The 14088-nt window shown below is 35.6% G+C and overlaps 1 long non-coding RNA gene across 12 annotated transcripts in view; it reads left to right on the forward strand.

The window, feature by feature from the left end:
• Nucleotides 1–14088, forward strand: part of LOC106837716 (uncharacterized) — a 115327-nt gene that overhangs the window by 74442 nt on the left and 26797 nt on the right. For 6 of the 12 annotated variants that reach the window (XR_011506911.1, XR_011506913.1, XR_011506912.1 and 3 more), the window contains one exon: nt 13304–13345. This is a non-coding gene — a long non-coding RNA (uncharacterized lncRNA). Of the gene's footprint in view, nt 1–13303; nt 13506–14088 lie in introns of all 12 variants that reach the window. The other 6 variants (XR_011506909.1, XR_011506908.1, XR_006532338.2 and 3 more) reach the window with 1 other exon arrangement.

Below are 14088 nucleotides of genomic sequence, written 5' to 3' on the forward strand. Positions count from 1 at the left end.
GCCTGTAATTGTTTCATCCACTGTACTATATCACACTAATTTTCCTAAAACACTGCTTTTCCTTATAGGTTATAATTCAAACTCCTTGGCTTGTACCTCATGATCTTGCCCCAGCCTTGTTATGTTTTTCCATTTTTCTGTCTCCATGCATTTATTTATGCCATTTCACTACCCCAATTCTCTCCCAACTAACAACTGTACATTTTTAAAAATCAGGCCAAACTTCTCATGTGTGCTAAGTGTTTTCTTATTTTAACGGTCAGGGCATTAGCCCTCTTTTGCATGATATGAACAATCTATATCTGTAGTTCTTAACCCTTTTCCCTAACTTAACATACCTGAGGGACATAACACTCCTATCATTAATTGCACCTCATTTATTCATACATGTTAACCTTTTAAATGTATTAGCAATATGAATAAAAATTGAAAATTTAAGAAGCGAAGAAAAGCAAGTGGAGTAGGATATACAGAACTTCAAAACACCAGCCTAAATATCAGGTTCCGAAGTTTAAATATTAATTTTATGCTGACAAGCAATATAGTTGGTTTTTTCCCTCAGTTATAAGAAAAACTATATATATAGCACATATAGTAGAATGCAGACCAGCCATGCTATATTTCAAGGATCTTAGCACATTAAAAGAGTGATAAATTATCTATTTCAGTTTTCTAATATTGTAAAAGCAATAATAAATATGCTCTTTTAAGAATAATCCATGTGTTTATTATAGTGTGTTTATAATATTAAAATATTGGAAGAGTTTTTAAAGTGTCCAATAATAAAAGGCTGATTAAATAACATGCTGAGTGGAAAGCTTTTAAAATAATCTAAGGAATATTTAATGAGCTAGAAAGTTGTTCATGATTAAGTGAAAAAAGGTTACCAAATAACACGAACAGATTCATTAGAAGAATACCTTTGTTAAACTGTTAGTACTGATTTACTATGTGTGTGAGATAAATCTTAGGGTGAACAGATTCATTAGAAGAATACCTTTGTTAAACTGTTAGTACTGATTTACTATGTGTGTGAGATAAATCTTAGGGTGAGGAAGTAGATCTTTTTTCCTTGATTATGAATAAGTATATAGGATTTCTGTGAAGGGAAAGTTTGTTTTTTGAAAAAGAAAGAAATCCTTGAAAAATAAAAACAATTATTTGAAGCAGTCTTACCACCACAATCTCACCCTCTTTGAAAATTTGTAAATGTAAATCCTGCTAAGTTCAGGAACTTTAGAAGAGACAACAAAGAATTAACTATCATGGGAAGACTTGTACAGATAATTTCAAAAATCAGATCATTTTAAAGTCAGTTTTAGGGAAGCTGTCTACTCTGTGTTATCAAAGGCGTGTTGAAAAGGAATTCAAGAATCACTTCTTGAATTCTGTTGAGAGGTTTTGCTGTCATTTGACCACTCTTCCAGCCCCCAGAACCTCAAAAGGTAAGTATAAGAAAAGGAGTGGTTAGGGGCTGGCCCATGTGGCCTAGTGGTTAAGTTTGGCATGCTCCGCTTCGGTGGCCTAGGCCTGGTTCCCAGGCACAGACCTACACCACTTGTCAGTGGCCTTGCTGTGGCGGTGACCCACATACAAGATAGAGGAAGATTAGTACAGATGTTAGCTCAGGGCAAATCTTCCTCAAGCAAAAAGAGGAAGATTGGCAACAGATGTTAGCTCAGGACAAGTCTTCCTAAGCAAAAAGAAACGGAGTAGATAATCTATTTTAATTTTAAAATTATATTAATAAGCTATGTAAAGAAAAGCAAATCTGGTTTATAGTTATAAATATTTAATAGCACAACGAAACTGGCTTTCAGATCTAAAAATTAAGGGGTTTTCTGTTTAAAAAGTTTAACTTTTCATAGCATACAAGTAATATATAGGCATAGAAACCTCAGAAAAGACAAAAAAATTCTATTTAAAAATCACATTTTTAACATCCAATGACAACCACTATTATTAGCTTTATATTATTCCTTTCTAGTTGCATAATTGGATTAGCAAATTTATTTCTTAATCCAATTTATAACTATGCCAAGGACTGGAAAGAGCATCTCCCTCTAGAGAAGAGAGGGGATATGCTTCTGGCTAAGAAACTTTTTCTTTACATTTATCTAAAATATACCAAGAGTACCACTAATTTTATAATTTGCTCCTTAATATTTTACTGTAAAACACCTAAAATTTTTAATTTTTTTGTCTCAAGACATTTTAGTAAATTTGAGCATACGAGAAGATGAATCTTTACCTTGTGGCTTTCTCTACCGCATCTGCATGTCATCCCCAAGGGTACCTTTCTATAGTGTGAGAAGCCTGAGGTGAGGGAGTTCACTGAAGGATTTTAAGCAGGAGAGTAAGAAAAACAACTACTGAAATATGTATATACTGCTCAAGATTTGTTCAAAGAGAGATGTCTAAGACCAACCGGTATGTTATTTAATTATGAGTTTGTTTCTTCTTTTGTACTGCAGTAATCACGTCAAACTTATCAAAAAGCTGAGGTGTTCTAAAACTGTGGAACTCACATTTCATATTCAAGAAACGTTTACTAGTAGTTATGGACATTTCAGTTCAAACATGGCTATGGTTATCAAAATGTAAACATGACACAAATATATAAATTGATAATGTATGACCTGTCTGTTACAGTGACTCAATTAGAATATAAGCAAAAATGGTGGATCTTAACCTATTTTTCTCGCATGCTAATATTTTATAATTTAACTAAAACTCTAAGAACAGTAGTAGTTTAATTTAGAAAGGTTTAGAATCTGAAAACAACTAGGTTGATAGAATAAAGAAACTATTATTTAGGACACTGAAAATCTGAATCTATCTGAGGGGAGGGGTGTTTATCACCAAAACAGGCCCATGGTACAGATTTCAGACAGACCATCTCTTACGCGACTTTTGTCAGCATTTTAGTTAGTATTGCATCCTTTGAAGAAACAGGAAAAATACCCAAAAGTAAAAGCCTCAGGTCCATAATAGTTAAGCTATCATACCGTTTTTTTAGTTAGTGATTATTAGATATGTTTACCTCTAAAACTCAAGGAATTTGGAGCTTTAAAAATTGATGCCTTATTCTTTCTAGAAAGTTTTTCATAGTAAAACTCTTGAGGAAAAATTTGTGATGATTTTACAATACTTCCTATGTTCATTAAGAAGTAAATTCCAGGGGCTGGCCTCGTGGCCAAGTGGTTAAGCTCGCGCGCTACGCTGCAGGCGGCCCAGTGTTTTGTTGGTTCGAATCCTGGGCGCAGACATGGCACTGCTCATCAAACCACGCTGAGGCAGCGTCCCACATGCCACAACTAGAAGGACCCACAACGAAGAATATACAACTATGTACCCGGGGGCTTTGGGGAGAAAAAGGAAAAAATAAAATCTTTAAAAAAAAAAAAAGAAGCAAATTCCAAAAAAAAAAAAATCCTTCAACGTACTCTTCCTTATTTTCAACAATACCAGATGGTCTTGGTTTCTGGATAGCCAAATTGGATAGTGTAAGTTGGAGCTTTAGGTAAAGGTTCAACAAATTCCAAAACTAGCAAGAAAATTCATTTACTCAGGTTAACCTATTGCTGTATGCTAATAAAGTTGTTCTCCCCAAACCATTGTTTTTTGTTTTTTGTTTTTAAAGATTGGCACCTGAGCTAACAACTATTGCCAATCTTTTTTTTTTTTCTTTTTTCTGCTTTATCTCCCCAAACCCCCCAGTATATAGTTGTATATCTTAGTTGCAGGCCCTTCTAGTTGTGGGATGTGGGACACCACCTCAACGTGGCCTGTCAAGCAGTGCCATGTCCGTGCCCAGGATCCGAACCCTGGGCCGCCGCAGCAGAGCATGCGAGCTTAACCACTCGGCCATGGAGCCGGCCCCCCCCAGCCCCAGCCATTGTTGATTGCAAGTCTTGGTGTGTAGGGCTCACGTCAGGCCACATGTAGAGTATGGATGTGAACCAACTAGAGGACATTCAGAGAACTGAAAAAAATATGAGGTGTTCAAATGTCATAAGAAGTGGCTGAAGTTATTAAGAAGCTTGCTTGAAAGAGAAAAGACAACAGTCTTGAGGTTTACTTATTCTCTTGCACTAGAGGCAAAACTGGGGAGATTGAGTTTCAGGGATGCAAATATAAACTCTTAACACAAGCAAGGGCTTTCTACTAAATCTGGATGTGTGCATTATGGAAATGGACTGCTTTACCAAGGACCTCAAAGGTGATGAAATATGGGGGAAAAATAAGATTTAAAGACATCATTTGAAATGAAGAAAATCAATACATCAGCTTGAACAAATCCTTGCCTTTAAAATGTAAGGGTATTTATGCTAACAGGACAATTTTTGACTAAAGGAAATTTTGGAAAACTTCTGGATTTTTTTCTTTTGTTTTAGGACAGTTTTTACCAGACATGCTCATTGTTTTAACAGAATTGACAGTATCTAGGGAAGGTACTGTAAGAAGTTCAAGATCAGGGTTTCCAGAAGCACATGTCACTTGCCTGAGAACCATGAAATAATGAAAATGTTAACTCATTCTCACTGTTAACATTTTCATTAAATACTGGGGTTGGAACATAATTTTTAAATGCTGAAAGCCTTTATAATTTGGCATTTGTTCTGAAGGATTCCTTTTTTTTTTTTTTTGAGAAAGTTTTGCCCTAAGCTAACATCTGATGCCAATCCTCTTTTCTTTTCGCTAGAGGAAGATTAGCCCTGAGCTAACATCTGTGCCAGTCTTCCTCTACATTGTATATGGAATGCCTCCACAGCATGGGTGATGAGTGGAGTAGGTCTGTACCTGAGATATGAACCTGCAAACCCAGGGCCACTGAAGTGTAGCAAACGGAACTTGAACCACTCAGCCACGGGGCCAGCCCCCAAAGATGGATTGCTTTTTGAATGATGTTGGACAAATCCAGTGTAGAACTGGATTACTAAATTTTCGTTTTCCTCGCAAGACTTCAAAAGAGAATAAAGTTGAAGAATTTGGATAAACGGGAAGGAATTGATTCTGCAGAAATTCTATGTCATACAGTTTTGATTTGAGGAGGGTTGAGTTATAGTGTCAGTGGTGCATTCTTTGATTTTTACATTCTAGACTGCTTGGATATTAATAGCTTGGGCTTAGAATTAACACTCTTAGAATTCTCGTTCTGTCATTAAATGTAAGGAAATTCAGCTTCAGCTGGAGCTTATCTCATTTTACCAGGTACATAGTAGGTACTCATTTATTAAATGGAGTGTTCCCAGGAAGCTCTATCTCTGAGACTGGCAGGGGGTCTAGTTGATAGTGGCATCAAGTATGCAGGAAGTAATCATTCTGTAGTATCTTTGCCAGTCTTTTGAGCCCAAATCATTGAGACTTCATTAAACAATGTTATGGCTTGGCTGAGAAGATAATTTTTATGACATCTTTTAATGCAGGCTTCTTAGTTTTTACAGATAAAGCACTTTTCAGATTACTCTGATTCTTTTCCAAATTATATATGAGATTCTTGATATGAGAGAATTGTAAATACAATAATGAATATCAGCCCTGGCACATTTGTTAATGTTTATTTGCCCCCTTGGGAATTGGGCCAGTAAATTTTCATTGTTTATTTTGAGTGGTTATTTTAGTGAAAATGACCCAAATCAATCAAATCAAAACATTTTAACATCTACCCCATAGGGTTCTTGATTTTTTTAAGTGCATATAGAAAGCACTCGAGCTTTAGGCACTGCTATTAGTGATAGAAATAATAACTGCTAACACATTAATGTTTATCCTTTACCAGAAGCTTTTGCATTTAATAACCTGTTTAATTCTCATAACCACCCTATAAGGGAGATACCTCATTATCCCCATGTTATAGGTAAGGAAACTGAGTCACAGGAAAATATCATGCCCTATGTCACATACTAGAAGTGGAGGAGTCCAGATTCAAGCTCAGGTGGTTTGATTGCAGAGCTCATGCTCTGAGGAATTATATCTATAGCCAGGGAGACGTAGAGGAGACAAAATTAACAAACGTTAAGCCCTAAAATGCTCAAAATGATAGTGATGCCTTCCAAATAATGTCTTATAGGTATGTATGTGAAAGTACTATACCAAGCATAAATTATCTCAAATATTCCATGATGGTACTACTGTCCCACTGCAAGGAGGCATGCTCTTAGAAGTGTGTTTCATAACACTGAACATGAGGTGTTTATGTGTCCGTGTCCTGTGTGTATGTGTGGTCCATGGATATACATGCAGATATGTGAACTCAGTCATCCCTTAATATGATAGCATAGTCCTCCCATAAGAAAACTGCCCCATCTAACTGTCCGGGGTACATCTACACAATCTATAGGTCATGATTGGTTGTATTGTTTTTAAGGCATTAAAGCATCAAACAACATTGTCATCTCACTTAAGCATACTGTCTCTCTTTGGAAGCTCATCAAAATCTGAAAAAATATACCGTTTCTAACCAGAAGACTGCAGACAAACTATCATCTAAATTGTAAACTTACTTTGGAAATTATCCCTAAGCTATCAGACATATGATTCTCTTAGTATTTAATGTCAGTTTAAAGAATTAGACTTCTGGCAAGCCTTAATCATTAACTTCCTTGTGTCTCAGAGCAATTTCAGGCAGTATAGCAAATTCTTACTCAGCCTTCAGAGAGATTCTCAGGTATTACCTCAGAATGGCAACCTCCTCCAACCCCTCTGTACACAAACAGAAAATTAATAACTCCCTTTTCTTTACAATCTCCCTTATAATAGTTACATTATTGCTTATGTTAACATCACGTTGTGATTATTTTCTTCCTTATTTCTTTACTACTGGTCTGTAAGCCTAGTAGGCTTGAGACTGTATCTTAACTCAGCTCATTTGGTGACTAATGTAGTAACTAGAGCTAAGGACCTCACATAGCACTCAGTAATATGTTAGTTCCCTTCCTTATTGTAGAATACATTGATACCAATATTATTATGACTGCTCAAAACAACTCACTGGTCACCCAGAAATTAGACCTTACTTTTTAGTGGAATTCTCCCAGGCTCAATTAGGTCAAATCTATTTGTAGATCAACAATATCACAATTCCATTGAAGGGTCAGAAGGAAAGAGAAATGAGGAACATGAAATAGTACTTGCCAGGTTAAATAAAGTTTCATATGTAAAATAAGTCTTTGTAAGGGCTCTTTACTTCTCATGAAGATGAACTGGTAAAGGAATAAAGAATTTCACAGAGCATAGTTTATCTCCTCACTAACAGAGACGAGAAATTTTGACAATATATCTAATGTAAGTCTTAAGAAAAATTGTCTCTAGCAGACTGAAAGGATTCCCAGATGTTTTTTTCTGAGATGTTACAGGAAAGCACCATGGAGGTCAGCAATTCCAGTTAGCTTTGCTACCATCTCAAGATTCAGGATTTTTACAAGTATTAAGTACTTTTAAAAAGTATTAATATTATTTAATTGCTGTTTTTTCCACTTCATCATCCAGCTGATTGACCCTACAGTTGATTGCTTAAGACAGCTTTAAAAGCCAAGTCAACCTTGCTTGGGCTGATGAATTTATACTAGCTTGTATGTAAGAATCCAACCAGAATAGCTATTTGTAACTACCTCTGTCTTTCTAACTCATCAAGAATAGTTTTCCCTTGCATCTTTCCTACTGAGTTCATAGGGTGTGACCCCTTTTCCTAGCACTGTATTTGTGTTCTTTTCTTTCTACTCTCCCAGACTCTGAACTCTGTCTGCCTGCCTGAACCCACATTACCCAACCTCTGAATCCTGCCTGCCTAAAACCATGGTGTTCAGATGCTTTGCCCTGCATTGGGAAATTATCTGGCTTCTGGGCTCTACTTTTGTTTGGGAGACCCAAGTATATTCCCAAATTACCTGAAGCACTAGCCTTGATATCCTGCTTGCTGTATATAGCCTCTTGGATCAATTTCACATGGTGGCCTCTGTTGCTCGTCGTAGTTAATTCTTCCCAAACTAGGCATGACCTACCTGTCAGTAAAATATTTGGGTGTTTTATAGTTAACAAATGTATTCCTTGATAATTTACCTGATATGTCTGCTACTCTGAAATTATTTTTATTTTTAAGAGGTTTTCTAAAATTAACTGCTTACTGCCAGATAATACTTTTTACCCTCCTCGTTTTTAGACAAGGAAAAAGCCTAAGATATTGTTGCACTAGAATACAATTTTGAAGTCATAATTCCAAATACAACACATGGCACAGTACCAACACTTAGTTAGCTTTAGGGAGATAATTGCTTAATAGAATTTGTCCAGAGACCTGTGAAAGGAGGCATGAGAATGATGAAATAATCTTATAACGTCATCTTCAATTCAGGCCTGCCTAATTATTAGCCATGGAGTGGGCTAAAGTGGTTAGAAATTCCTTTTTGTTAGCTAAGGTTACTTTTCATCTTGTTTCATTTCCTGTCTTAATATGGTAATCTTTTTATATGAAGTTGTGCTGTTTAAATTTTCATGATTATAACTTATGTGTAGAATGTATAATTTTACAATTTGTGGTATCCAATATGTTACTTCAAGTGACATAATTTCCTTACACATATAAGGACAATCTTAAAATTAAACTGAAAACATATCTGACACATAGTAGATATCCAATAAACATTTAAATTAATATTGAATTAATAAATCTGATTCAGTTAACATTGGAGTTTTGAAAGGTAAGTTAGAATTTTTAGAATTCTCTTAAATTTATAATTTTAGAACCTGTTTTCAAAGTGTTTACTTTTAATGTTCAATATTTTCATATTTAATTTCTCAAAGGTGAAAAGATGAAAGTTCTCATAGAAATAATAAAGTGAATTTTTTAGATTAAGTAATTCTTTTTAGACTATGGTTCTGTTTCTTGGAGAAGGAAAAAAAAAGGGGAACATCGGCGATAAATGTTAGCTCAGGGCCAATCTTTAAAAAAAAATAACAAGGAATTAAGATTCATTCAAGAATTCATATAAGAATTAAGGATAATATGGAAAATCAAGTAAGTAATATAAATTAGAATTGAAAATGTCCACTAGATTAATTTGAGACATGAGAATCTGTAAGTTATTTTTTATTGTTGTCTTTTTTTTAAAGATTGGCACCTGAGCTAACATCTGTTCCCAATCTTTTTTTCATCTTCTCCCCAAAGCCCCCCAGTACATAGTTGTATATTCCAGTTGTAGGTCCTTATGGCTGTGCTATGTGGGATGCCGCCTCAGCATGACTTGATGAGTGGTGCCATGTCCACGCCCGGGATCCGAGCTGGTGAAACCCTGGGCCACTGAAGCAGAGCATGCGAACTCAACCACTCAGCCACGGGGCTGGCCCCTGTCCTCAATTTTAAAATTGAGGACAATTTAAAACTCTCAGACAATGAAACCTCCATCACTTCATTCTCATTCAGTAATGTGTGTACAGCTATTCATTCAGCCAACAAGTCACTTTGTTCGGAGACACTTGCCTCTGATACTAGTCTCTTTGATGTCATCAAGATGCATCTTAAGATAACAATTGAACATGTAAGAGAAGCTGAAGTTTCTCTCTGGTTTAGAAGACCGTGAAATGAAGCAGAACAAAAGGTTATAATGCAATATAATAAAATTCATATTTGTGAATATTATGCTAGAGAAGTGTTTAGGTAGCTTGGTTACTTTGCCAGAGGAATGACAATGTAAACAGAAGATTAAACTGCTCCTATCCCAGAGAGGTTAAGTGTGGTCATATTCAAATACTTAAAAATTAGCTCTGCTACTACTTAGTTGTGTGAACTTAAGCAAGTTGCTGTCTCTCTCCAAGCTTCAGTTTTATAGGTAAGAGGTTGAACTTGGCTCTGTCTTGTCCCCAATTTTTATAATCCTAAAACAGAGTCAGCCTCGAATACATCCCTTTTGTGAATAATGCTGTACACTGAAATATTTACTCATAGGAGCAAAGGAAAAAAGTTAAATAATCTTGTAGATTTATGTGGAAACCTAATATCACCTTAGAATTCTGGAAATTATATGTTTACCTTTGCCATTATAGAAAAAAATTTAGATTTGTTTCTCCTACCCTTTGTCAGACCTGCACCTTGACTGTATGAGACACAGTCAACAAAAAGAAAAACAACCCCCACTGGAACTTGGAGAAGGAAAGGCACTCACTATAAATGAAAAATACTGAGAAATAAATTTTTAAAGTTTTATCAGATAAAGCACTTAATTGAATTAATGGGACAATATAGTGTACTAGATGATTTAGTGAACTAAAGTTTACAATAATCTCAAACCTTCTTTGAATATTTTCTAAAACATTAAAAATTATATTTCACTTTTTCTTGTCTTAGAGTACGCTGAATATTAAGTTTTATGAGTAAGGATCTCATCAAGTCATGAAGGATTATGCAATAAAGTACTATGTAATAATATGTATAGAAGTTTTAAGAATTGTGTTCAGTGTGTTTTAAGCCATGTAATCCAGAGGGTGTCTTGAGTACTATTTTTCCTAAGATTGACTTCTTTTTTCTGGAAGTAGAGTGCACGAGACTAATTCAGGTTAGCAATTTGAAGAATTCCAGTTTCCTTTAAGCAAAATTTCACTTTATTTCAAACTGAACAAAATTATATTGTATTCATGATTTGACAACACACTTGAAAAATACACACTCTAAAGGATTCGAATTGCAAAACTTTCCGTTATAATCTGTTGTTTGTAAGCAAGGCCATGTACTTGAAAATCTCTCCTAGTGCCAGAAATTGGATCAGAAGGGACTGGATTATCAAGAATGGCTCCTGGTTTTGATAATGGTTATGTTATGTACATATGGTAGAGTAGGACAGTTTTATTCATATGCAAATCTATTTGTGAATAGTGTGAAAATCTGAGGTGGTGATAATTTGAGCTTTTAAATTCTGTAAATGAGAGTGAATATAATTTCATTTCATCAAAAATAGTTATCAAAATATACTTTAAAATGCCTTAAAAGTTTTATGTTTGCGTTTTTCAAGTGAGATAATCTTTTTTTTTTTCTTTTTAAAGATTGGCACCTGAACTAACATCTGTTGCCAGTCTTCTTTTTTTTTCTTCTGCTGCTTCTCCCCAAAGCCCCCCAGTACATAGTTGTATATTCTAGTTGTGAGTGCCTCTGGTTGTGCTCTGTGGGACGCCTCTTCAGCATGGCCTGATGAGCGGTGCTAAGTCTGCACCCAGGATCCGAACCAGCAAAACCCTGGGCAGCTGAAGTGGAGCATACAACCACTCAGCCATAGGGCCAGCCCCAATCTTTTATTATTAAGGGCCTATTCTATGCCCAGTACTGCACTATAGTCTAACAATGATGGTCCCTGTCAGCTAAGAATTTTTAGCCTAGATGGAAATACTATACTAATATACAAGAAACAACTACAGAATAGTGGAGTATAAAGTCTACCTTGCTGACTTGAAGTGCAATAGAAGCGCAAAGGAAATGTGGACTTAGACTCATCAGAGAAGACTTCTTAAAGGAGGTGGAGGATGAGCTGGGCTTAAAGAATGGATAAGATTAATTAAGTGAAATGAAGGAATTGGATACTCTCAAGTGAACATGAACCAAGGCATGATCAAGTAGAAAGGAGTAAAGTATATACACTAAAGCAGAGGTTAGTACTGGGGCATAGGTAGGGAAATGAGCGTAACCATGTTTGAGATTGTTTTCCTTCCTTTGCATAAGGTGCCCTAATTTCTAATTGAAGAATACAAGAGTATTCGAATTGTCGGCATCCTTTCAAGAGCCAAAGTGTAATGATTTGAAGAAAAAAAACAATTTGTAAGAAATATGGAAAGAAATCTAGGCTTAAATTAGACAAGTTTACTCTAAACATTAGGGTGTTTGACTTTTAATTCAGCAAATCAAGTGAGAAATCTTGAGAGGAAAGGGTTGCAAAGTCAAAATCCCACTATCAAAGATACTTTTTGCCCTAGGTAAGATTAACTTTACCACTATGGGAATGATTGTGAATTAATACCACAGTACTATTGTTAAGCCAAATAGAAATACTCCTTTTCCAAACCTTTTACTAATTTGCATCGAAGCCTTAGCTCAAGTTATTTGCTCCTAGAATGTCCTTTCCCTCATCTTCAACTGTCCAAATCTGCTTAGGCTCTCTACCCTCTGCATGAAATTTCCCCAGTTCACTTTACTTCCTTAGCCAGTAATACCATTTCTCTCTTTTGTTCTCCTATACCTGACTTAGAAAAATTAATATATCCTGCCTTATGGGCAGGGTCTATCTTATTATTCTTTATTGTATACTGTGCAAGCCTGACATAGTGGGTGCTTGATAAATGGCAGTTGATTCCTGAAATCAGCAGTAATAACTTTATGATAAATTAAAATATTTTGGGAAAACTGAATACCAGCTAGGTAAATACAGAATGCCCAGGCTCTTTCCTGGGAATTTAGGAGTTCTCTACCTTTTACTACTTCACTTATCAGGGCTCCTCCCATTCTATGCTACCTATTAACATTCACGCCTCAAATCCCAGCTCCCTTAAAGTGTCCTTTTTTAGAATTTTTAATCAAAGCCAGAAACCCATGTGTGGGGGTAAATAGTTGGAAGGCCTGTGAAATTTTGATAGCCCTTTTCCAGGGCCATTAGCGATCTAATTGATAATCTAAAGCTTTCCGACAAAGTATAGTTTAACTGTTTTCTGTTGGCCTTTGTGTGTCTCTGAGGAGATGGCAGATGATAGTAGAATGAAAAGTCCTTACATTAAAAAATACTTTTCAAGAAACACCATTACCATAATCACAAAAACAAATGTATTCAGTGTCTGCTGCAGTTCTTTAAAGTGACTCTCTTAAAGTCTGGATCCCTCTACCTTCTGGATCCACCTTATTGATTAAAATAGGTTTTCTTGTAAACTTTGTTTGGACAGTTTTATAAGAGACTATCCAAGTCACACCAAAAAAACTTTCAGAAATCTAAGAAGACAAAGAAAATTGGGGATCAAATAAACATAGCATTTGTTTTCTGCCAGGACACTTAAGTCATATTTATAATGTGATTTAGGATTTTTGTATACCCTTAGAGCTTTTATATAAAATCTATAGGACATTTATGTCTGATTTCCAGAACCTACATATAAATTTATTTTTTGAAAAAGCTGTTGTTGCTGTTGGGTTGGATTTGGCTTTGAGAGTGGTTGACATATTTTTTATACTTAACATTTAGCCAAAAGTCAGGAATTCACCCAGCAATTAAATAATGGTTCTTATGGCAAAGCAGTTGCCCCTCTATATTAACATGCTTTATGACCTGTTTTCTAGGCATATATTTTGACACCACCACCGCCCCCCACCCCCAAAAAGGTGAGAACTGATTATACCATGGGTACCTAGAACACATGGAGGAAAGACTGAGACTGGAAGCAGAAAACAGACATTATACAGAGCAGAGTGCCTGACAACAGCTCACTCTATAGTAAAGGGCAATAAATGCCACATGAGATGATCCCCTCAGCACAAAACTGTAAGTAATTTTGGGTAATTACAGGGGCACTAGACAGTTGTCTCTGCTGACTCAATAAAAAAAAGTCTTCATTTTGTAATTTGTGGCCTGTGTGCTTGTAAATTAAGATGCCCTGAGTTGTGAACTAGTGGACTTTCCTGTTTGTGGGAGAATTTAGGCCAAAATAGAATGCAGTATTCCCCAAAAAATAACTTGGGACTTTGCCTTAAGACCTGAGGCAAAGGTTAGATGAATTTGAATAACTAGGTTAGAACTAAGTTATTGGACCTTTTCCTGGAAAACTAATTAGAAGACTTTAGTCTTGATATAGCAAGGAGTAGGGAGGCATCATAGCCTCTTGAAACAAAATAATGGAAGTTGACAAAGTATTGGAATTTTTGGAAATTAAATCTAGCAATACTATATATAGAAAAATTCTAAGACGTAAAGTCTGGTGGCAAGGAAACTGGGCACGTACCATTGTAGTAATCTGTGAGTGAAGAAAACCTGAACAGAAGAGTGGCAATGAGAATGGAGATAAAAGAATAATTTTAAGATATTTCAAAGAAAAATTGTAGAACTTCATGATAAGTTGGATAAAGGC

Source organism: Equus asinus, chromosome 11, assembly GCF_041296235.1.
Source record: "Equus asinus isolate D_3611 breed Donkey chromosome 11, EquAss-T2T_v2, whole genome shotgun sequence".
NCBI classification, from domain to species: Eukaryota; Metazoa; Chordata; class Mammalia; order Perissodactyla; family Equidae; genus Equus; species Equus asinus.